General features: G+C 38.0%; 1 pseudogene; it reads left to right on the forward strand.

The window, feature by feature from the left end:
• The first annotated feature begins 4323 nt into the window (after positions 1 to 4323).
• On the forward strand, positions 4324 to 27130 carry LOC112635155 (annotated as a pseudogene).

Below are 27130 nucleotides of genomic sequence, written 5' to 3' on the forward strand. Positions count from 1 at the left end.
TTAAATGAGGTGTTTATTGAAGCTATTTGTAACTATATAAAATTGGAAACAACTTAAAAGTTTGGTTAAATCTTTGTCTAAGTGAGACAAATGTTCAAAAAATATGAATTAGAGTGTATAAATGTACATTTTTAAATGATCAAAAGTAGATTAAAAACCAATCTTAACAATGGTTGTCTCTGAATAAAGGAAGCAAAGATCATCATTTTCTCTCCTTTACATTTTCATGTCTCTATGTTTTCTTTTTTACTTTTAGATGTTCTTTGGTAAGTAATTTATCATTTTAAGGCTTTAGAATAGAAAAATGTATCTGATAATGAATATTACTAACACTGTGAAAGCACAAAGTCATTTTTGGATAACTGAGTAGAACTAGCTAGGTAATTATAAAACACATCTATAATTTGTAGTCACTTGTGGTATGTGTTTTTAATCAATCAAAACAGAAGAATGGACTCAGCTATTGATTGAAGAGAGTGGCAGTGTAAGAAGACAGGACAAATTTTGCTCAGGGTTACCATTTTCATATTCTGTGAGAAAGAAAAAAGGACAGGGAGTAACTGGAAGCGATGGATCAGAATCGCTTCAGAAGGAGCAATATGTTCTTTCCAAGAGATCCCCATGTAGAGTTTCCAGATATTATACAGGATGATGAGTTAAATTTGAATTGCAAATAAATAACAGAATTCTTTAGTATCAGTATGCTCCCAGATACTGCATGAGATGTACTTAAAATAAAAATTAGTTGTTTATCAAAATTCAAATTTAATAGACATCCTGTATTTTTATTTGCTAAATCTGGCAACCCTATTACCAAGCCAGTTTTGAATGGAAAATCCTGTACCATTAGAAGAGGAGGAGAGGGAGACTAAACCTCCAGAGGCCAGGACTTCCCATTCTCTGAAACCCTTTCTACTGGGACCAGGGGGAGGTATACTGGAGATTTATTTATTTAAAAAAGTGGCCGGACACAGTGACTCATGCCTGTAATCCAGCACTTTGGGAGGCCAAGGCGAGCGAATCACCTGAGGTTGGGAGTTCGAGACCAGCCTGATCAAGATGGAGAAATCCCGTCTCTCCTAAAAATACAAAATTAGCTGGGCATGGTGGCATATGCCGGTAATCCCAACTACTCGGGAGACTGAGGCAGGAGAATCACTTGAACTCAGGAAGCAGAGGTGTGAGCCGAGACCACACCACTGCACTCTAGCCTGGACGACAGAGCGAGACTCCATCTCAAAAAAAAAAAGTATGACCACCTACCCTGTGTTGGGCATGTACTGTAGATAATGTGGAGAAGAAGAAGAACATGATCCTGCCCTCAAGGGACTTATACTGTAAGTATGAGACAAGGACTCTGGAACTACACTCTGACTGTAATACAATCAACTTATACATGATGTGCTTGATGCCATTACATACAGATCAAAATCAGGCAAAATAAATGATGCTGTTTGGCATAATAATATATGTTAGAAAATATAAAGAAATGGAAGTGAACAATAAACATAAAATTCAGGAGGCAGCTACCTCTGGAAAGGCAGAGAAAGGGATTCATTTATGCCAGAAAAGAAAGGGCCTTCCACATTATTAGTAATGTTTTCTCTCTCAAGTTGTGTGATGGGAACAGAATTTTCTGTTAAACTATCATGCTTTATAATTGCAATGTGTATTACGTTGCTTGTTATTTACTTTTAGGTATAATTTATAGTAGACTATACAAATGTTAAGTGGATGGCTTGGTGAATTTTCACCTACATGCATATCCATATCATCTTCCTTTTGTATCAAATATTTCACAATACAAAAGAAAACTAATTTTGAGTTTATCCGTTTTATTTTTGTTTGTTTGGTTTTTGTGTTTTTTTGTTGTTGTTGTTGAAACAGAGTCTTGCTCTGTCACCCAGGCTGGAGTGCAGTGGTGCAGTCTTGGCTCACTGCAACCTCTGCCTCCTGGGTTCAAGCGATTCTTCTGCCTCAGCCTCCTGAGTAGCTGGGACTACAAGTGCATGCCACCACGCCTGGCTAATTTTTGTATTTTTAGTAGAGATGGAGTTTCACCATGTTGGCCAGGCTGGTCTTGAACTCCTGACCTCATGATCTGCCCACCTCGGCCTTGCAAAGTGCTGGGATTACAGGTGTGAGACACCACACACGGTCTTGAATGTTTTTTTTAACCAAGGTTGTGGTTAAAAAATGGTCAATCCATTAGCATTTCATCCTTTGATCAAAGACAGTGGCTGCTCCAAAAGGAAATCCAATATTTCTGTTAAAATGCCAATGTCGTTTAAGGGTTAAAAACTTAAGAGTGGCTTTCTCAGAAAGGAAACCTTTTTCATCCTAAAATTTAAAAGTTGCTTACAAAATACATCATTTAAAGAATGATCTTTCTCCAAGATGGATGTGCCATGTGTTGCGGGAAGGCTCCACAGCAGCCCACACGAGGAGGAGCACTCGAGTCGCAGAAGCCAATGGCTTTTGCAGGGACTATTGAATTTCCATTTCCTCCCACATGTTTCGTACACCCTCTGTGGATGGGCAGACAGGCTTTCTAAATCTCACATCATTCTTAATCAAACACATAGCCATTTAAAAAAAAATACCTACCCATTTCGAGGATACTAAATCCAGCATAAACCTAATTTTTGATATTTTAATGTTTCCTGAGGAAAAGTTAACGAAACTTAACCCCAAATCTTCCATGTATATTGAACTTAGATGGCATAATTATCATAATTGTGCTAGTTCACCTGAAAAATAGGCCATAACTTGAGCACTCTGACAGCCAACAAGACTCGAAGACAGTCATGGGCTGAGCGATGTGGAGGTGTTGGCAGCCACTGGAGGTTATGCAATGTACAGAATCAGTAGGAAGAAAGTGTAAGTTACTCATGTTTCCAGCGAAATGGTTGTCACCATATGTCAATTGATTCTACATACACAGAAGCCCATCCAACTTTGGAAATTTTTATCATGGAGAAAAAAAGATGTTTTTGTCCGAATGCAGAAGAATGAAACGTTTCTGCTTTATCCTACCACATTGAAACAGGGGCAGACCACCAGGGGGCTTTAAAATCATGTGCTACTCATACCTTTAATTTAGAAAATTTTCATGTACAGTCTTTTCCTATGAAATGAAGCAGCTTAAATATTTAAGCTGTAATTTCTAAATATCATGAGTTCAAGCTCATGTTTCTTTGTATCCTAGAAAACCACTTTTAACATTCTGTGTGCTCAATAGCAGATATATGGAATCAATCCAAGTGATCATCAATGGATGATTGGACAAACAAAATGTGGTATAGTTGCACAATGGACTACTATTCAGTCATAAAAAAGAACAAAATTATGTGCAGCAACATGGATGGAAATGTAGGCCATCATCTTGAGTGAAACCAGCCAGACACTGAAAGTCAAATATTGCATGTTCTCACTCATAAGTGAGTGCCACAAAATGTGTATACCTTCACTTAAAGCTTGGGATGATAGACAATGGAGACTTGGAAGGGTGAGGAGGTGGGAGGGGTGTAGATGATAAGAAATTACTTAATGGGTACATTGTACGTTATTTGGGTGATGGATACACTAAAAGTCCTGACTTGAGCACTACATAATCTATGTATGGATCAAATTGCACCTGTACATCATAAATTTACAACAGCAACAACAACAAAAACAGGGGCTTAGTAAATATCTTGTTAATCCATCAAGACAGCACTTGTAAATGCTGTCTGCTGAGGGATAAAACTTTGGTCCTATATTTTCTCAAAGAAAAAACACAGGGCAAGGTATTAGGGCACAAGAAAGGAAGCTGACTTGTACTGTCAGAAACAGGCACCGCGGCAGGCATTTTTCTACTCCTTGCAATTAATTCACACAAGCACAATATGAGATCGGCATTATTCCATTTGCTGTCCTTCTTATGACTCTTGTTTTAGCTGGTAAATACATAGATGTTCAGGCAGCTTGTTAATTATTCCAGGCCACATAACCACTAAATTGACAGGATGCAAACCATGAATTTCTGGCTCCAAATCTCAAGCCTCTGTTTGGTTTGTTTTGTTTTTTCCCACTAAAATGCTTCCTATTTACTATCTGTTTATATCAAAGAGCCTGCATCAGAAGATTAACCTAAAATTATATTCTTCTCTGGTTTCACCCAGATAGGTTAAGATTGAGAGATGGTGCGGTTTTATTGCTAGGTTTTAGGATTTGTATATTACGATAAGGTCCTTCATGTTCAACTGTGAAAAGGGACTTCACACAGATCCAACCATCCAGGGCTCAGAGACTTAATTATGAGGCCTGCTCTGTCTGGGATGGATGTCTCAGGAAGAGAGTGCCCAGGTTTTAGATGAGGTTCAGATCCTGGTTGATGGATTTTGCCAAGGTAATGAAGACAGCTATTAAGATAGAGGACTGATTTTATCTGTCTCTTTGCCAGGGGTGAAGATGATTGTTGATCATTAAAACATGAGGCAAAGCAGGGAAAAGACATTAACCCAGGATCACAAAATCTCATCCATAAGAGTTGATCTGCTTAGTGATGCATCTGGCTTACATGCAGTCTTCAGAGATGTCAGAAAGTGCCTGGAAGTAGGGACTGGTCTAAGGAATTTGCTCAGAGAGTAAGTTACATGCGATTAGACCCAAATGGCATGACTGAGTCAGACTTAGGCAGGTCAGAAAGAGTCTTCCTACTTCAAAAGATGAGGACTGCTAAGAAGCCCTATGCCCATCTTTTCCCCTCCTGATGTATGAAATTAGTTGCATTACATCTTCATTTGTTTGTGTTGGAGTCTATCTTTTCCCATTAGGTCTGTTCGAAAACATAATTATCTTGTGAGAGACAGTACGCTAAGTTCCTCACAACGAGAGGAGGATGAGTTTGCCAGATCTTTTCCCCAACTGAAGGCACAGTCCTCAGATCGTAAAAGTGAAGAAAATGACAGAGGTTAGTGCCTGCTGGTAAACAACTGATTTCTCTGACTTTCCCATTTTATTTAGGGTAGCACCGAATAACAGGTTCTTGGTGGTGGTGGTGGTTGTTGCGATCAAGTTAGCAGCCTAACAGAGCATGCCCCATTGTAATGGAGCATAGCCCTGCATATTGGAGGACACTGGGACCTTGGAATAGGGCTGGGAAGAAGTGTTTCTAGACAAGCAGGCTTTTCAACAGAGTCCCTATCACCCTGGGAGCCAGCTCTAGTGAACCTCAAAAGTATCCCTGCTGCCATGTGGTATGTCTGCATCCAGGTACCAATAGTGAAGAGAAATGGTGGTTACACCAGACTTCTCTCTCCTGTACCCTCACGGCTGCTTCTCTGCTCCAGAGAATAACATGTTCTACCACCTCACTTGGAAAAATCTAAAGATCGTGAAGGTCACCACAAATTAAATTAACCTTGGATACACTCTCCAAAAATTGCATTTTTTTCAACTGCAGGATCACGGAATTTTAGAGCAGAAAAGAACCTCAGAGATTACCTGGTCCAGCTGTTCTCATTTCACAAATGAGGTAACCAGCAAAATATTTTAGACCTGTAACAGTCTTCTGACCTTTCAACAGAAATACACACATAAAATTTGTATGTCCTGTTTTAAACTTCTTAGAGAAAAAACAGACAGGGAAGATAAAAGTCCTACATATCCTTACAGAAAAAAAATAAGTACAAAAAATCATTGTGTCTCAACCAACATTCTATTTTGCATAGAGAAAATCATAACAAAAAGGACTATTAATGTTAAATACTTGTTTTTCCTAGGCATTTTAGAGCACACTGACACACAGGTCACATGAGTCTCAGCCTTCCGATGGGTTATTCGGATTTGATTCAGGCTCCGAATCAAGCTGATTCAAGGTGTAACATGACTTTGCATTTTGCTTAAGAAACCAAGTGCCTCAGTGATAGCAATGGAAGGATTTGTTATGCTATCTTATTCTGATTTCCAATCATTGATTCAAGCAAACTAACTACTGTCTTCTCTCTCTTCCCCCCGACTCTGGATATATATAAATCTCTCTGTCCATGGATATATATAAATCTATAGCACAGAGACGTGGAGGTTTCTGGGTTCACATGGTAGCAAATAAGAAATGCATAAGAGGTTTGCTCACAACTTCCTATTTAAATACCAAGAATATCAAGCAAAGTATGATTCTAATTATACCATAAAATATAACTCTTTTTCTGTGTATATATATAGCCATCAATCCTGTAATCTTATATTAGTCATACCAGAACAGGTTACATAGGTTATATGTGATAACAAATAAATCCAAAACTCAGCAATTGAACACAATAAAGATTTATCACTCACCAAATTAATATCCAGATTGTGCAGCCTTCATCTTGTAACTGCACCAGCTTGGACACATGGCCTCCAAGATTTCAGTGGCAGAGGAAGAAAGCACTGAAAGGGGCACATGGCTCTAAACTGCCTCGGTCCATAAATGACCCATGTCATTTTCATACACTGATCATTAGCTAGGGTTAGTCATACAGGATGGACTCAAGTGCAAGAAGATTTGGAAATGAAGGGGAGGACATAGAAATATGGTGAGCATTACGCTCTCTGCCACCAACCTTTTAAGCACAAACCTGGAGGATCAGAGACTAAGAATCACTCCCACTAACAATCCCTAAGCCTGTGTTCACGAGCCCCACTAACCGACAAAACATATTGTTTTTCTGTGATTCATCTTGATATCGTGTAACTTATGAATGAAATTATAAAGTAAATTATCACAACATATCCTATATTTTAAAAGTGGGGGTTGAATGCTGTGGCTCATGCCTATAATCCCAGCACTTTGGGAGGCCGAGGCGGCTGGATCACCTGAGGTCAGGAGTTCGAGACCAGACTGGCCAGCATGGCGAAACCCCATTTCTACTTAAAATACAAAAATTAGCTGGGTGTGGTAGTGGGCACCTATAATCCCAGCTACTCAGGAGGTTGAGGCAGGAGAATCACTTGAACCTGGGAGGCGGAGGTTGCAGTGAGCCAAGATCATGCCACTGCACTCCAGCCTGGGCAACAAGAGCAAAACTCCATCTCAAAGCAACAACAACAACAACAACAACATAAAAGTGGGGAAAGGGAATAGAAAAAAATAATAAAACTAGTTAAAAATTTTGAATATATACATGGCCAAGCAAGACATAAAGTATAAATAAATGTTATATCCCTATTTCTGCAGCTGTCTCCCAGGCTGTAATTGGTTTAATGCTTTTCTTCCCCTGTTTTCTATTCTAAGTTCCCATTGCCCTCAGCCAACAGCAAAGAAGGTCAGGGTTTTATATCTGGTAGGGAGAACTAACACTTTATTTCCAGAATTTCTGAGCCCCTTGATGGTCCTTCCTGGGTTTTGTTAGACATCAATTAACTTTTCCTCCGTACTTAGCAACACTAAGAATCGCCCAGAGGATCGCCTCTTCTCCTGTCATGTTCTGCTTGCTGCCATTGTGTAGGGGCAACCCTATTTCTCCTTGATAATCACAATGAATTAGTGCAATTAACATGGCAACCTCATATATTCTATATTCCTGGTGCATCATAGGAGCCCTATATGGACAGGTAGCAGTTTTCAACATTGAATTTAATGGAATGTTTGTGATAATACACGGTGACAACATTTATCCCTTAGAAACTAAGATCTCTAAACCAGCAAACTCCCAAGGTGCTCAGGAAAAGGAAGTAAAAGTTTTTCAAGAATAGTATGAAGTGCCTTTTGGAGGCCGAGGCAGGTGGATCACAAGGTCAGGAGTTTGAGACCAGCCTGGCCAACATGGTGAAACCCTGTCTCTACTAAAAACACAAAAATTAGTCGGGTGTGGTGGTGCACGCCTGTAATCCCAGCTACTTGGGAGGCTGAGGCAAGAGAATTGCTTGAACCCGGGAGGCGGAGGTTGCAGTGAGCTGAGATCATGCCACTGTACTCCATCCTGAGCAACAAAGCAAGACCGTCTCAGAAAAAAAAAAAAAAAAAATAGTATGAAGTACCACTGTAATGTTTATCCCTTGGCTGCACAACCCTTGTATTCTGGCTACAGAAAAAATCAGACACTGTATTGGCCACTAAAACTGAACATACTAGATCTTGGAGGATAGTTCCCCAACTCTAAAAAGAATCTCTTGTTCAGCATTTACTGAAATTTCAAAAAGTCATTATAATTTTACTAAGGACAGTTGTTTATATGGAAAATGTGCCTGGTAAGATCCATGAAATCTGCATGCATCAGCCCGATGCATTATTTTTTTCTCTGCAAAATTAGTTCCATGGAGAAAAAGTTAGGAGCTCTGCTTGGTATGTAGAGATCTGGAAAGAACATTCACATGGTTTGCATGTTTGTCCCTTCCAAATCTCATGCTGAAATATAATTCTCAGTGTTGGAGGCGGGACCTGCTGGGAGGTAATTGGATCTTGGAGGCAGATCCTTCATGAATGGTTTAGCAGCATCCCCTTGGTGATAGTGAGTTCTTGCACTAGTTCACATGAGAAAGATCTTGTTGTCTGAAAGTGAGTGGCACCTCTCCCCACTCTCTCTTGCTCCCACTCTCACCATGTGACATGCTGGCTCCTTGAGGAGGCCTCACCAGAAGCAGATGGCAGCACCATGCTTCCTGTACAGCCTGCAGAACCATGAGCCAATTAAACCTCTTTTCTATATGAATTACCCAGCCTCGAGTATTTCTTCATAGCAATGCAAAAACAGCCTAATACAAACATCACTCTCATCTTTAAAAACACACACACACAAAGTCTGACAAACAGTAAGTTTATGACAATCTATAAGGAATCTGAGGTTGCAAGGCAACCAAACAGTATGAACTATTAAAAAAAAAAAAAAAAAGACATGTGCTTCAAGGGAGAGATGAAAAATACACATTTGCTTACTTGAGGAAGACACAACTGAAGATTGGTGAAAATTATTTGGATAGAATTGTTAACAAAACTAAAAATAATGACAGATACCAAATCACAGATCTAAGAAGCTCAGAGCATACAAAAAGATTATATATATGTTTAAAACCACTCTATATTCAAAGTGCTAAAAAAAATAAGAGAGAAAATCTTCAAGGCAACCAAAGAAAAAACACATTATCTAAAGAAAAACAAAGAGAAGAATTACAAGGGACCTTGTCAGAAACCATGAAACCCACGGGACGACGGAGCAACATCTTTACAGCACTTAAAGAAAAGGAAAAAACCTCCCAACTCAGAATTCTTTCTTAAATTTTATTTTCCTATTATGGGGAAGGGGGACGGATAGCATTAGGAGATATACCTAATGTAAACGACGAGTTAATGGGTGCAGCACACCAACATGGCACATGTATACATATTTAACAAACCTGCATGTTGTGCACATGTACCCTAGAACTTAAAGTATAATAAAAAGTATATTTTTAATTCATATATAATAATCGTGCATATTTATGGAGTACATGGTGATGTCTGGATATATACAATGTGTAGTGACCAGATACATGTAATTACCATATCCATCATCTCAAACATTCATTATTTCTTTTTGTTGGGAATATTCAATATCCTCTGTCTAGCCATTTGAAGCTATGTATTATTAACTATAGTCATCCTACAATGGTATAAAATACTGGAATTTGAAAGCCACAATTCTATATGCAGGAACCTATATATTTCAAAACTAAAGGAGAAATAAAGATTTTTCTCAGACAAAACCTGAGAAAATTCACTGCCATCAAATCTGCACTACAAAAAAGTTTTTAAAAGGTTCTAAAGCAGATGATACCAAGAAAAAAAAATTTGGATTCACACAAAGAAGTCGTGTCAGAAATGAGGTAAATTAAGATTCAAATAAATTTTATTTTCCATATTTTTATTTCTCCAAAAATAGCATTTAAAGCAATAATAGTAGCAATGTGCTGTGTTTTTATAAAATACAAAAAAGCAAAATATATGAAAAAACACATGGATGGGAGAGAGAAATTGGGAATACACTATTATAAGGTCCTTAACTATGCATGAAGCAGCACAACAATATTTGAAGACAGATGCTGATAAAGGTGTAGATTATAAAGCCTATGGCAAACACTGAAAAATCTTTAAGGAGAAATATAAATAATACTTTACTTTATTTTAAATGCAATCATAACGTATCATAAAGAATGTTCCCTTAACCCCAAAAAGGCCAAAAAGAAAAAAATATATTTTTATAAAAACATAGCAAGATGGTATATCTAATGACAAAATAATTATACTAAATATAAATAGTCTAAAAACACCAATCAAAAGATTATTATGTTGGATGTTTTTATAGAAAGCATGACTTAACCGTATGCTGTCTATAAGAAACTCACTTAAACTCTAAAGATATAGATTGGCTAAAGTAAAAAGATAGAAAAAGACATGCCATGCAAAGTCTAATCAAATAAAGCTGAAATATAAGAAAAAAATAGACTTCAGGGGAAGGAATATTATTAGAGGTAAAGAATGATATTACATAATAATGGAGTTGTTTCCCTAAGAACATTTATTAATTCGAAATATATATGCACCTAACAACAGAGTATCAAAATACATAAAGCAAAAACCGACATAACTGAAAGTAGAAATAGAGAAATCCACATTTATAGTTGGAGAGTTCATACACCAATAGGCAAATATCCAGAAGCTGTTTTTACCTAGTAAGGCTGTAAGTACACCTTCACTACCTAGACTCAGAGTTCTGTTTACCCTCTACTGAGACTTGATTTGGTACTTAGGGATCTTAACATTTTATTACATCAGTGGTATCATAAAACCTGGAAAATAAAAAGTAGCAGGAACCTAAAATACCCTAGTAAATCACATGCCAAAAGGTATGAGATAATTTTCTAAAAATTTAGGAGCTTACATGTCCAGTAAAATCGTAGTATTTAAGTGGTCAAGTACATGTTAGGATTTCCCCTCCAAAGTACAATTCATGTTGCTGTTCCTTGCACCAACACACTGAACAGGACAGTAGTGGCTAAGTGTGTGAGCACCAAAGTCAGAATACGTGGGTTTAAGTCTTGGCCCCACTCCTACTAGCTGCGTGTCTTTGAGCAAGTTCTTCACCTCTCTGTGCCTCAGCTTCCTCACTGTAAAATGGTACTTGTAATGGTAAGTTTAATGACATCTACCTTGTGTTTTCTTTACATGTGTTTTATAATCAAACTCCAGTATAATCTAAGATATTACTTCCTTGAAGAAAGAGTGAGGTACCTTAACTTTTATGGAACCAAATTATAAAAAGTTGGAATTTTGTACTTGACAAATATACATCACCAAAAGCATCTCATTATTTGAAAAGAATAGGAGTGAGACTAAACTTTTTAAAAAGACTGCAACAACTAAACACTTAGAACAGCAGTTTTTGAAGCGTGGTCCACAAGCAGCTGGTGATCCCCACAATTCTTCAGGAGGCTTGTAAGGTTGAAACTATTTTATAATAAGAGAAAAAACACTATTTACCTTTTCCACTGTACTGGCCTTTGTATTGATAGTGCAACAGCGATGGTGGGTAAAACTGCTGGTATGTTTGCATGAATCAAGACCATAGCACCAAACTGAATTGGCAGTCATTGTATTCTTCACTCCTATGCACGAAAAGAAAAAGAAAGTTGTTTCCCTCACAAATATCCACAAAGAAGCAATAAAAAGTGTTCATTTGATTTGTTCATGAGTACCTCTTTCTAATATTCAGTGTGATGAATGAAAACAACCCATAAAGTACAGCTATGTACTGAAGTTCCACAGTTGTCTCAACAAAAAGCACCATAGCAATTGCTGGAGCTGTGAGCTGATCTAGTCACTTTTCTCCTTGAATACTATTTTGATTTGAAAGAACAGCTGACAGACAACACAAGAACCATGGTTTTCCAGACTTGGATATTTGACAGACATTTTCTTGAAAATAAGCAAAGTGAGACAGGGACTTCGAGGAAAACAACTGACAGTATTTGTTGCCAGTGATAAAATTAAAGTTCTTGACTAAAAATTAGAATTTTGTAAAACTTGTTTCCATCATCATGAGCATGACAGTTTCCAAATACTTGAAAAGAAAAGAAAAAAAAAAGCCTTTTTTGAGACTAGTGAGATATAACACATATTTGGAAGATCTGCATAGCTGAGTGAGCCACTGTTTCCCAATCTACCAATACATGATGTTACAGAATAATGCATGGGTGAAAGATCCACGCAAATTTCAGCTGCAATAGTAAATTTTCAGTAACAGCATAAAAGGTTCATTAGTATGGTTTCAGATTCCACATTGCAACTAACCTTTAAGAAATTACCCCTTCTCAAGTTTCTATATGGTATCAAAGAAGAATATTCACAAAAATGAAAAAGCTACTAAAATAATCCTTCCTTTTCCTACTGCACAGCTTCACAATTTAAATGAAACTAGCAAATTGCAATAGATTAAATGCAGAGGCAGATATGAGAATTTGGCTGACTTCTATTAACCCAGACATTAAAGAAGTTTCCAAACTGTAAGACAATACCAATTCTTACTAATTTTTTCTTTTTGCAAAATGGTTACTTATTAAAACTTTTAATTTTTGTTTAACATGGAGTATGTTTATTATTGCTATTTTTAAAATAATAAATACTTTTTAAACTTTTTCGTTTTAATTTCAAATATGGTAAATTCTAAACGTATTTGCGCCTAACAGCAGGGTATTTGAAAAATCTGTGAAAATAATACTCAAATTTGGTAACTATTCAAAATTAAACACTGACTGATGAAACACATATAAACAAAGGCTCTTTGAGTTCTTGATAATTTTTAAAAGCATAAAGGGTTCTTAAGTCCAAAATATTTCTCCATCACTGTCTTAGACGGTTAGGTTATAGAAGGAAAAGCTATTTGAAATAAACAATCAGGGACACTTTTTGAAAGAGTATACAAATTTTTTATTTTCTTCTCCCTTTTTATTTTGCCACCGAAACAGTTGGGCAGAAAAATAAAGGTCTGATTGGAACCCAGGGACTAAATTGTAGTGATCAGAACCATTTGTTCAGATCAAACAATGACAGTAACAACAATGACATTTGACAGACACTTGTTTTCAGTCTTCCCTGCAGCTAAGAGTGGCCATATGACACAGGTCTCATCAAAGAGGACATAACTGGAAATCGGCCAAGAGGTTTCTGAGAAATATTTTCTTTTAATAAGAAAGACAAGCCTGCAAGAAGAGTCTGCTAGTGAAGGCTCTGCCTTCCATGTGCTGTCAGGGTTTGATGTAAGCAACTGTGCTTTCTCTCTTATAACCATCAAGGAGCAAGTATGAGGAAGACCCAACACACTGGGATCTTAGAGCACAGTGTTTGAAGAAATGTCAGTGAGTCCTCAACGATGACCTTGAGCTTCTGAACCACCCTTGGAACCACCAACTCTAGCCATCTTGTTATGTTACAGATTCAAATATCTTTGTTAGTTGAGGCACTGTTATTGGTCATTCTCTAATATGTCACAGATATAGACCTCTATGTTACCGAGATGAGACAGCACTTAGAAGGTACCACCTTTCCCTCTGAAAGGTTAAAGTGAGATATATAGATTTGTTAAAAGAACTGAAAGGTAGTACTAAGAAGGTAATACCTTTTTCTTTGAAAAATTAGAATCAGATATATGTGAAGGGGTAGAGCAAGATGGCAGAATAGATCAACTTCAGTAACTGTCCCCCTGCAGAAACATCAATTTGAACAAGTATCCACAAGGGAAAATAGATCCATAAGAGCTAAGGAAACCAGATGAAAGATCACAGTTCCTGGTTGCAGCAAAATAATAATTAAAAAATACACATTAAGGAGAATAGAAAGGACAGTTTCACATTACTTGCATCACTCTTCCCCAACCCTGGTCAGCACAGTGTGGAGAGAAACACTGTCCACTTGGGGAAAAAAAGAGGAAAGTGAGCACAGAACTTTGCCTTGGACCCCAACACTGGGTCCATGACAGTAAAACTCAGCACCAGGAAGACACCGATAGCCACACACTCCAGGCCAGTACCCACAGACTAAGCCTGCAGACCTGCCCTGGTGCCAATCAGGACCATGCAACCCCAGGCTTCAGGCTTGCATAACAGACTTGATTCCAGGCCCATACCACCACTGGGCCTACTTCAGCAGTCCCAGGCTTTGGGAGGCCTCAGCAGCCCTGGGCTTCAGGTGCACAGTGGGCCTGAGGTGGACCTTAGGCTTCTAGTGTGCCCCAGCACTACACTGGCCTCCGGGGAACCTGGGCTTTGGTTCCACCCCAGTGCTGCCCACCACAGTGGCCCTGAGCTTCTGGGATAACCCAGTGCCACATTTACCACAGCAGCCCAAGTCCTGTGGATCACACAATACAGTCTGCCCAGAATCTCGGAACAGGCTGACTGTTGCATTTTCTGAGACAAAGTCAGTCTGTGACTGGAATTAGTACCTACTTCTTCAAATCTGCAGACAATGACACATGACCACAGGGATCAAGAACAATCAGGGAAACATGATATCACCAAAGGGATGAAATAAAGTGCCAGTGACTGACCTTAAAGAAATGAGGATGTACAAAATGCCTGATTAAAAATTAAAAATAACTAACAAAGCTCAGCAAACATCAAGAAAATGTAGAGACACAGTTCAACAAAATAAGGAAACCTGTGTGATCAGAATAAGAAATTTAATAGAAAGATTGAAATAATAGTAATTTAAAAATCAAACAGAAATCCTGGAAGTAAAAAATACACTGATCAAAATGAAATGGACACCATCAACAGCATAATCAATCAAGCAAAATAAAGAGTGTGTGAACTCAAAGACAGGTTATTTGAAAATACACATTCAAAGGAAAAAAGATAAAAAAAAGAATGAAAAGGAATGAATAAATATATAGTATATATGGAACAGGATCAAAAGAGCAATTCTCAGTCATAGAAGTTAAAGAAGGAGAAGAAAAAGATAAAGGGGCTGAAAGTTTGATTAAACAGTAGGCCAGGTGCAGTGGCTCATGCCTGTAATCCCAACACTTTGGGAGGCCGAGGTGCGTGGATCACCTGAGGTCAGGAGTTTGAGATCTGCCTGGCCAACATGGCAAAATCCCATCTCTATTAAAAATACAATAATTAGCCTTGTGTGGTGGCTCCCAGCTAATCGGGAGGATGAGGCAGGAGAATTGCTTGAACCTGGAAGGCAGAGGTTGCAGTGAGTCGAGATTACAACACTGCACTCCAGCCTGGGTGACACAGCAAGACTCCATGTCAAAAGGAAAAAAAGAGAGAGAGAGAGAAAGAGAGGAAGGAAGGAAGGAAGGAAGGAAGGAAGGAAGGAAGGAAGGTTGGAAGGAAGGGAGGGAGGGAGGGGGAGGGGGGGAGGTGAGAGGAGGGACACATTACAAAAATTAATGTAAAAATAAAACAGACATTACACTACATTACAAAAAATAAAGGATACAAAAGACAAAGGATCAAAAGAGACTACTGTGAACAATTACGTACAAATCGAATAACATAGAAGAAATGGATAAATTCCTTGACAACCTACCAAGACTGTATTATGTAGAAACAGACAATATTAACACATTAATAATGAGTAAGGAGATTGACTCACAGAAATAGGAAAAACAATCCTAAAATCAGTGTGGAACCACAAAAGATCCCAAATAGTCAAGGCAATCTTGAGCAAAAAGGACAAAGCTGGAGGCATCACACTACCTGACTTCAAAATATATCACAAACCTACAGTAACCAAAGCAGTATGATACTGGTTTACAAATAGATACATAGACCAATGAAACAGAATACAGAGCCCAAAAATAAATCCTTTCACCGATGGTCAGTTGATTTTCAACAAAGGTGCCAAGAACACAATGGGAAAAGAACAGTCTCTTCAATAAATGGTGTTGGAACAACTAAATATCTATATACAGAAGAATGAAATTAGACTCTTATCTCACAACTTATACAAATATCAACTCAAATGGATTAAAGATTTCAATGTAAGATCTGAACTATGAAACTACTAGAAGAAAACATAGGAGAATAGCTCCTTGATATTGGTCTGGGCAGTGATTTTTTGAATATAACCCCAAAAGACTGGGCAACAAAAGCAAAAATAGATAAATGAGATAACACAAAACTAAAAGGTTTCTACACAGTAAAGGAATTAATCAACAGATTGAAGAAACAACCTACGGAATGGGAGAAAATATTTTCAGAGCATACATCTGATGAAGGGTTAGTGTCCAAAATTTACAAGGAACTCAAACAACTTAATAGCAATAAAACAAATAACCCAATTAAAAATTGGGCAAATAACCTGAATACACATTTTTCAAAATAAGACATACAAATATCCAATGGGTTTATGGAAAAAATGCTCAACATCGCTAATCATCTTTATCAAAAAGACAAAAGATAACAAGTGTTGGAGAGGATGTAGAGAAAAGGGAACCCTCACACATTATTGGTAGGAATGTAAATTAATGCAGCCATTATGGAAAACTGTGTAGAGCTTCCTCAAAAAATCAAAAATAGAACTACCATATCTAGCAATCCCACTATTAGGTATAGTAAATACATCCAAAGAAAATGAAATTAGTGTGCCTATTTCTCTACTGCTATGTTTATTGAAGCATTATTCATAATAGCCAAGAAATGTTGTCCACCTAAGTGTCCATCAAAGGATGACTGGATAGAGAAAACATGGTATATATACACATATTTTTTCCTTCTTTATTCTTTATTTCCTTCTTTATTTTTTTCCTTATTTATTCAGCCATAAAAAGAAGGAAATTCTGTCATTTGCAACAACGTGAATGAACCTGGAGGATGTTATGTCAAGAGAAATAAGCCAGGCACAGAAAGACAAATACCACGTGGTCTCACTCATGTGGAATCTAAAAAAGCTGATCTCCTAGAAGCAGAGAATAGTGGTTACCAAAGTCTGAAGAAGTTGGCAGAGAAGGAGGGGGAATGTTGACCCAAGGATACAACATTTCAGTTAGATAGGAGGAGTAATCTCAAGATAATCTATTGTACCACATGATGACTACAGTTAACAATATATTGTATTTTTGAAAAATGCTAGGAGAGTGAATATGAAGTGTTCTCATCACAGAAATGGTAACCTATGTGAGGTAATGCATATGTTGATTAGCTAAATTTAGTCATTCCATAAGTATATATAATTCAAACTATCATGTTGTATACAATAAACATATAATAATTGTATTCGTCAATTTAAATAATAATAAAATTTAAAACAAAAAATAAATTAAATAGAATAAAAATAAAAGTGGATGTAGTAACTTTTTGTCCATTTTGTTAGAGATGAAGACTGGAGAAAAGCCACATGAAAGGACTTGATACCGAGTGTGTTACAGATCTTGAAGAGCCACTGCAGGGCCTGTACATGCACTGGAAAAGCTTTTAATCCCCAGGGAAAAAAAGCTCAAGGTAAGTCATTTTCTCTCAAATCTGCCATAGAATCATGAGTAAATGATGTTGGTATTTTGATTGACTTCCCACTCTGTTTCAATACTGTCTTCCCACCTTTTCTTGACTATGACAATTTTGTGAGAGCCAACCATGTAAGTTTGCTGATAATGAAAATGACCAACTGGCAGCTCTTATGTGTCTCTTGACGAAGGTGTTTGCTGAGCCCTGGTCTCATGAGTAAGAGAGAGAATTGAGGAGAACCCTGGTCTTGGGTATCATTGAAATTCACAAAATTACAGCAAGCATCACAGCCTCCCACATTACCCACATTACCTGTGTGGGTAAAGGGTACAAGGTGTTATTTCTCAAATTATCTATTAGTCCAACTTCAGTGAGATTTTGGCAGGACAAGATCAAATAAAGTTAAAGAAATACAGTTTTTTGATAAAAATAATTACAGTAAAACTAAGACTTTTAGCTCAATTTTCTTCTCTGTGTGAAGAAGAACACACACATGTAGGCACTCGAGGAAACAGGAGAAACGAGAAATTCAGAACATTTCTTTCTCCTCTTCCAAACTCATTCTTTACAACCCTTCCTTCTTAAAATGAATCACTGTATTTTTAATCCTTTTATTAGTGGTTTTTCATATGTAATGTCTCATCTGTGGAAACCTTTCACCAATTTCCCCAATTCCTAATCCTCCTCCAGAATCAGGTCCATGTCTCTTTCCAAGGAAGCCTTTCCTGACCCTCCACAGTAAGTCACAGTTCCTCCTTTAGTGCTCACAGGACCCCATGCTTAGCTTTCACACCACTTAGAATATTTGTCATGAAGCAATGCATTCTGTAACGTGTTGGTTAATGTGTGACTCACTGACAGAATGAAATCCCAGGAGGGTAAGAACACTGTCTTATTTACCACTGAATCCTAATATCCTTCACATAGTAGACACTTAATAAATGCTTAGTAAAATCTTGAGTGTGAATGCAAGCTCTCGACGAAATTAAATCCTGTATGGAGAACATCTATATCCCAGAGTGGGATATAGCAAATAAATATTATACTAAAATATATAATATAGTAAATACATACATTAAATATTCATTTATTGCACATTTGAGTCTTATATCAATCTTAGAAAACAAGTAGGACAGGTATCAGATAAAATTCTCAATTTTTAAGTAATGAAATATACTCAGAGGGTGTGCGATTTGCCCAAGTACACATCCCTCATAATAAGTGGAGGCCAAGCTCACACTGAAGTCTTCTCCACCACTCTTTCTAATGACCTGAGCTCTAAAGAGAGGATACCTGGGATGCCAAAGGAGCCTATGCTTCCAAAGTATCTACTAAACTGAAAAAACTCATCCTAAGCATCTTCAGTGTCTGATCCAGAAGCAGATATCAATGCAACTTGGTTTCTTCATCACTGTGGCAGAGGCCGCTATTTCCTCTCTAGTATTCCTTCTCCCTGTCTTCAAGATACGACTACCATTAAAAAAACAATGGATTCATGGAAAATCTGCTTTTCTCTGGCTCCCAGAGAAAAACAGTGATATATATATAACAGTGAAATATATATAAGTGAGATATATATTTCAGTGAAATATATATACTATATATATATATATAAAATGGTGAAATATATACAAGTGAGATATGTATTTCACTTATATCTCACCATGACCAGTGAGGTATAAGTGAAAGTGATACATGAGCATTCCCAGGAATCTGCTTAAAGAGAGCTGACTCAGCTGGGAAGAGGTCCCTTTTGTCCTAAAATGCAGGCATGATGACCAGCAGCTGTGTAAGAAAATGAGGGGAGTTTAAGGATGAAATGATGTGCTGAGGATGATAGAACAGCACTAGGGTCCCTGCAGACTAGTCATCCCTGATGACTGTGGGAGCTGAGCCACCATTTCAGTCTGAAGTGTCTACCCACAAGATTTCTGTTGTGTGAAAGAGAAATACACTTCTAACTTATTTAAATTTCTGTTACTATTTTTATGCAGCTAAACACAACCTTCATTGACATGATCATTTCCAAAGCCATGGGAAAAGGTGATAATAGGGCCCACCATTATTTTTTTGATCCTCCAAGTGAGAATCTGAGAAAATGTACACTTTTATAAAATGTATTTTAAAGCCATACCTTGAGATTTTGAATTGCAAATATTGCAACATGTCAGCATCGCTAAATGCATGTGAGGTATGCCATTTTGGAACTCATCAGAGTAAGATGGATAAGATAATTTGGGGCCACATTGGTCTGTTTCAAACTTTTTATCAGCAGCATTTTTGGGAGAGACTCTTTAGCAGAATAGTAAGACGTAGAATGTTTTAAAGACTTCATTTGTAAATCTATGAATATAGAATTTTAAAGCAATAAGGTGCCTTACAAATCACTTAGTTCATCTTTATTTTACAAGTTAAAAAAAACTAAGGAATAGTTATTATAAGGAGAATTTTGACTACTTTCTCCCTGCTTTACTTTGAGCTCCTCCAAACTCACAAACAAAGGAAAAGCTGCAAATTTAATTGATCAAGAGTCTAAGTCATTGATGTGGTCCTTTCTCTGACGCATGTTGCCACTATCCACTAATGGCCAAGGTCATTAGAGGTCACTGTGAACTATTCTACCGCCTGCCTCTTCTATATACCTTGGTAGGTAAATTATACAAGGCCTGGCCCAATGGGGAAGATCCAGAGACTATCTCTTCCTTCCTTCTTTCGGATGAGGCTATTTGTTAATGAATTTGGAACTACTCTCTACTTTTGGGCGGTGTGGCCTGAATGCACACCTGACTACTGGTGTGTAACAGCCTCCTCCACCACGGATCGTCTTGAAGGCAGTAAGTTCCCAAAGTTTCCACTTAGGAGTACAGCAATGTAGATGGTGCCCACTTAGGACCCCAGCTTAAACTTCATCTCCTAACCCAGCTTTTACCAGAAATATTGGGTGCAGTCTTAGCACCTTGATTCTCATTTGGCAGCTGTCTTGAGTGTACCTCCTAAGACAAGGGGGTTTACAGCCAGAGTGAAATAGGTGGAGTGGGAGTGGGGGTGGAACAACAATTGCTAGCTGGCCAAGGTTTGGGCATTTTGGGGTCTCTAATCTCAGCATCACGAAACATTTTGAAAACTCTACTATTACCTCCAAAATTATGTTCAGTTCATTTGACTGCATGATACTTGATCATTTGAAGAGGTGAGCCTAAACATATAGTGACTGATATACAATCATCTTTGTAAGCATTGCATATTTTCCTCCTCTTTACTCTAACCATCCTTTCCCCAGTCAATGTAGTGGTGATTAAGAAAACCTAACCAGACTCAATGGCTCCCTTCATTATTCCTCTCCTTTCTTCCTAATCCCATACTTGCTGTCTCCCATTCATGTTTCTCTCTTTGGCTCTTAGTTCTCCCCTGTTCATTCTGTAGGCTTACCAGTAGCACTCCAGGTAAAGTCTTCTGAGTTCATCATATTGCTGGACCTTGATAGACACTCATGAAGCTTCAGGACCAACGACCGTGGACCCTGCTCCTCCACCTTCCTTGTCCCTTCTTTTAATTAAGCAGCGAAACCTTGACTGCCACGTTGCCGCCATCCCATCACAATGAATCGGTTAGAGTTAAGCTGTCATGGGGTTGCAAGAAAGCAGGTCAGGTTGTCATGCAAGTCCTCCTTACTCAAATCTTTCCTCCGGCAGGAGATATTTCGAAACGATCTACATCAAGTGTCAATGAACTTTGACTTGTGAAGAGCCACACAGTAAGAATTTCAAGGTTTTCATGCCATCCAGTCTCTGTCACAACTTCTTGACTCTAGCATTATGGCATGAGTGTTACATATGAGATGATGTGTATCAATAAGCATGGCTGTATTCCAATAAAACTTTATTATGGAATTTAAAATTTGAATTTCAAACAATTGCACACAATATTCTTTTTCTTTTTCTCACTTAAAGCCATTTAAAAGATAGGGCGTGGTGGCTCAACATTACATGCCTGTAATCCCGGCACTTTGGGAGGCCAAGCCTGGTGGATCACGAGGTCAGGAGTTTAAGACCAGCCTACCCAGTATGGCGCAACTCCATCTCTACTAAAAATACAAAAAATTAGCCGGGCATGGTGGCGCATGCCTGTAGTCTCAGCTACTCAGGAGGCTGAGGCAGAAGAATCGCCTGAACCCGGGAGGTGGAGATTGCAGTGAGCTGAGATCGTGCCACTGCACTCCAGCCTGGGTGACAGAGTGAGACTCCTTCTCAAAAAAAAAAAAAAAAAAAAAAAGTTAAAAATATATATTTTTAAACTCTTCTTAGCTTGCAAGATGTACGTAAATAGGGCCAGATTTGGCCCACAGGCCATATTTTGCTGACCCCTGGTATATCCATTAGTAGTTTCTTTGAATGCATTTTTCTTTTTTGCCTCTAAAACACACTTTAGATAGTCACCCATATTATCACCACGTTTTTACTCATATTACATTATAAAATAATTCAATTGCCTTATACACCAATTCAAATCAGTTCTGAACAAAAGGGAGTATAAATAAAATAATATAGTTTCATTTTGTGAAGAAAAGTTACTAAATTTTGAGTTTCCCTCATGTAAATTTTGTGCACAGATATTCATCTTGGGGATTTCCATGAAATGAATTGAGGCATAAGTTGGTTGTAGCACACACTGGCTTGCTCCCTACAAATGCTAATCAAGGTGGTATCCCTTAGTTCCCTTTAAAATGCTATTTGATTTTGACATGTCAAAATCTTTATGAGCTTCATTGTATCTCTTCCTTCCCACGTTCTTCCTAGTAATAAAGCAATGCTAAAGCAATTCTCAGAACTGTTTGGAGAAATGTCCTATGGAAACAGATTACACCATAGACCATTGGCATTCATTAGGAATGTTTCCCAAGCCCTTCAAATATCCCAAATACATAAATACCACTAGAGCATATACTTTCTCCTAAAATGTAATAATATGTAGCTGAAAAACCTAAGCAATCCTTTACAAGTAATAAATATGGGACCAAACTCATTCATAAGACTATTTATTCCTTTCATGAGACTTACTATGACCATGAAAATCAGAAAACAGTCAAAAGTGAATGCTAACATTCTGGGAAGGTCCACTTACTAGTTGGCAATTCAGTTCTACACACTGGCCTGGCAGAAAACATTTCTCAAGTTAATGCCCTAGCAAAATTATGAGTTGGGTCATTTTATGAACCTTTGAGGACCATGGTGAAATAGCCAATGTTAAATCAATGAATGCTAAGATTCAGCTGTGTTTGAGTAGCCAGGGAAGAACCAATGCCTGCAATAGGTTAAGTTATAGACCAGTTGGAGTGATGTCTGATCCATATAAATAAATGATCATTCAGAGTCATTCAAGGATGGATTGGGATGTCCCAGGAGGGTGTAAGCTCCTTCCCTGGGGACTAATACTTGAGGGAACGATGAAGGGAAGAGCCAGGAGCCAGAGGGGTTGGGGTAGACCAAGAATTCCCCCAGATATCCTTATGACAGCAAAACCCCTTCATATAAAACCTTCTCAGTGAAATAGTAAGGATAGACCATGGTTTATAGAACAACGGAAGAGGTAGACTATAAGAGTCATCCCAACTCTAGAATTTATTGACTGATCAATTACTCAGTTACAAATAAGAAAAATTATGGCAAAAGAATGAAACTAATGCTGAAGAGGGTTGAGATCCCCCTCATTTCTGCACCCATTTCCTGGCCTTGATGTACAGCATAGGCATTAGGGTCAGAGAATGGCTGACAATGCTTGTCAAAACTGTGAAACAGGTGAAGTCTATGAAGCTCAGAAATCAGCTCCTGGGGACTTTGTCTTTTATTTCCAAGAAAAATGTGGCTTAAACTCAGCATCTTTCCCAATATCTGCAAGATGCTGGGAAGGTGGAAAACTGAGAGGTAGAAGTTGTTTCCAAATACCTCTAATTACAGGATATCAAGGAGGATATCAAGGAGAGCAAGGATATCAAGGAGAGCAAGCATCTCTGAGTAACCTGCATCCTTTTTTGGGGAATGGGTTAGTACACTTTCAGTTGTATGCAGGACAGTTGTTAGACTGAAATATGATTTTGTTTTTTTATTTGAAGATTATGATTTAAGGAAATGTATATAGGTGCCAAGTCAACAAGTGGTGTGATGATTAATTTTTTATGTCAACTTGGCTAGACTATGGTACCCAGATATTTGGTCAAACATCAGTGTAGATGATGTTAAGATATTTTTTTATAAGATAAATATTTATATGAGCAGACTTTGAGTCAAACCAATTACTCTCCATAATGTGAGTGGGCCTTGTCCAATCAGTTGAAGGCATTGAGATTAAAAAGACTGATATCTGCTTAAGAAGAAGAAAATCTGCCTCTACATTGCCTTTAGACTCAAGTTGTGACATCAGCTCTTCCCTGGGTCTCCAACCTGCCCTGTACATTTTGAACTTGCCGGCCCCAGCAATCACACAAGCCAATTCCTTAAACGAAGTATCTCTCTCCATGTGAACATTCTATTGTTCTATTTCTCTGGTGGACCTTGACTAATATACCACCACTCCCAGCTCTCTCTGAGTGCCTGATCTGAGCACTATTGTGTGCCTCTTGCATGTGCAACTTCTCTTCACACCACATTGACATACCAGACACCGCCACAGGCCATTGTTGCAATCACCTTATGGTCCAAAGTACCATCAACTAGTGCGTGTGTGTGTGTGTGTGTGAGTGTGTGTGTGTGTAGCATGATTTTCAGGTTTCAGTTAATGGGCCAGGGATGGGGGGAGAGTGAAATGGTACAACAAGAAAACAATAATAATAATAAAAATATACAAACAACACAAAATAACATTTAATAGTAGACATTAATATTCTTTAAAGTCTCTCAGTCATAATCATAACTAGGGATTTGTTTTATCTGCCCCTGCTTGTGTTATTTGGATATTCTCTTACCACACTATGCCTCTCAATATCAGAAAATATGCTCATGCCTGTAATTCCAGCACTTTGGGAGGTCAAGGCAGGTGGATCACCTGAGGTCAGGAGGTCAACACCAGCCTGGCCAACATGGTGAAACCCCATCTCTACTAAAAATAGAAAAATTAGCTGGGTGTGGTGGTGTATGCCTATAGTCCCAGCTACTAGGGAGGCTAAGGCAGAAGAATTGCCTAAACCTTGGAGGCAGAGGTTGCAGTGAGCCAAGATCACACCACTGCACTCCAACCTGGGTGACAGAGTGAGACTCAGTCTCAAAAAACAAACAAACCAAAAATAGAAAACACACAGGTCACATTCTCTTACTGCTGTGCAATGACACTGAAGTTCAGTAATAAAAAAGCTTAGAGGGGGAACTAATCTACTTGGAAATTTTAAAATACTGCCTAAATAAGAAATAAAAAGAGAAATTACGAACTACAGTTGACCCTTGAACCACGTAAGTTTGAACTACACAGATTCATTTATACGCAGATTTTCTTCTGTCTCTGCCACCCCTGAGACAGCAAGATCAATCCCTCCTCCTCCTCAGCCTACTCAACATGAGGACAAGGATGAAGAATTTTATGATGATCCACTCCCACTTAATAAATAGGAAATATATTTTCTTTATAGTTTTCTTAATAACATTTTCTTTTCTCTAGCTCACTTTGTCTTAAGAATACAGTATAGAATACAAATGACATACAAAATATGTGTTGATGACTATTTATGTCATTGCTAAGGCTTCCAGCCAACAGTAGGCTATTAGTTCTTTGGGGGGAGTAAAAAGTTATATGTGAATTTTCAACTGTGCAGGGGTCAGTTCCCCTAATCCTTGCATTGTTCAAGGATCAACTGTATTTTGAAAAACCTATGAGGAGCAGCCAAAGCAGCATTCACAGGAATATTTATAACCACATAATGAACTTTTCAGAAAATGTAATAAAAATGTATACACTGGCATTCAACTCAAGAAGCAAGAAAGTTAACAACAAAATAACATGTAAAAAGTGGAAGGGATCAATGGAAATAGAAGAGTCAAATGAGTACATTTAATTAAAGAACACATGATAAAAGCACAAGCAGTTTCTTTGAAAAGTCCAATAAAATAGAGCTGTTTCAGAAAAAAAGAGAAAACATAAATAAGCAGGATAAGAATGGGAAAAATGCCTGAACTACTAGTAGGAAGAAATGCTTAAAATACAGGAAAATATTGGATACAAATGTATAGCAATAGATTTGACAATTTACATGAAATAAACCATTTTCTATGAAAGTATAAATTGTCAAAATTTACTCAAGAGGCAAGGAAACCCAAGTACACCATTATTCATGGAAGAAATAATAAATTAGCCAAAAATACATATTTAAAACCAAACAAATAGTAATTATACACCAGAATCAGGCAGGTTCTACCAATCAATCTAGGAAAAGAAGTTTTTCTATTAATGAAACTTTGTTAAAAATATACCAAAAGGGATAGAAAACTTCAAACAAGCACAAGATAAACTAATTCCATCTTTGAGATGCAAATATATATGCACAATATAGATGCAAAAAATATTTTAAAAATTAGCACATCCACTCTAGCATGTACTATGACAGTGTTTTTCCTGCCGAACACATTTCTTTTTTTTTTTTTTTTTTTTGAGACGGAGTCTCGCTGTGTCTCCCAGGCTGGAGTGCAGTGGCGCGATCTCGGCTCACTGCAAGCTCCGCATCCCGGGTTCACGCCATTCTCCCGCCTCAGCCTCCGAGTAGCTGGGACTACAGGCGCCCGCCACCACGCCCGGCTAGTTTTTTGTATTTTTAGTAGAGACGGGGTTTCACCATGTTAGCCAGGATGGTCTCGATCTCCTGACCTCGTGATCCACCCGCCTCGGCCTCCCAAAGTGCTGGGATTACAGGCTTGAGCCACCGCGCCCGGCCTACATTTCTTTCTCACCACCAACCCCTAAACTTCTTTCTGTAATGCTACTTTCTTTAAGGAATTGTTCTTCCCCTATTCTGGAAGAGCCCACACTACTTCTGCTCAACCATGGAGTAGACATGTGACCTAAACCAGACGAATAAGATTCTCTCTGCTTGAAATTTAGTTCTTGAAAACATCATAAGGTGGTCACTTCTTCTCAAGCTTGGCGTTTGGCTGGTGGGGACCCACACAGGTTCGACACGCGTATCAAGAAGTATTATTTCTGTTTGGGGCCCATCTACCCTGGCCACGGCATGATGTTTGTCCGCAACGATTGCAAGGTGTACAGATTTTGTAAATCTAAACGGCATAAAAAAGTTAAAAAAGAAGCACAATCCTTGCAAAGTTAGGCAGACCAAGGCATTCCGGAAAGCAGCTGGTAAAGAGCTTACAGTGGATAATTCATTTGAATTTGAAAAACGTAGAAATGAACCTATCAAATTCAGTGAGAGCTATGGAATAAAACCATTGATGCAATGAAGAGAGTTGAAGAGATCAAACAGAAACGCCAAGTTAAATTTATAATGAACAGATTGAAGAAAAATAAAGAGCTACAGAAAGTCCAGGATATCAAAGAAGTCAAGCAAAACATCCATCTTATCCGAGTCCCTCTTGCAGGCAAAGGGAAGCAGCTGGAAGAGAAAATGGTACAGCAGTTACAACCGGATGTGGACATGAAGATGCTTCTTAAACATCTCTATAACCATTTCTTGATGTACTTTTGA

Source organism: Theropithecus gelada, chromosome 1 (genome assembly GCF_003255815.1).
Source record: "Theropithecus gelada isolate Dixy chromosome 1, Tgel_1.0, whole genome shotgun sequence".
Lineage (NCBI taxonomy): Eukaryota > Metazoa > Chordata > Mammalia > Primates > Cercopithecidae > Theropithecus > Theropithecus gelada.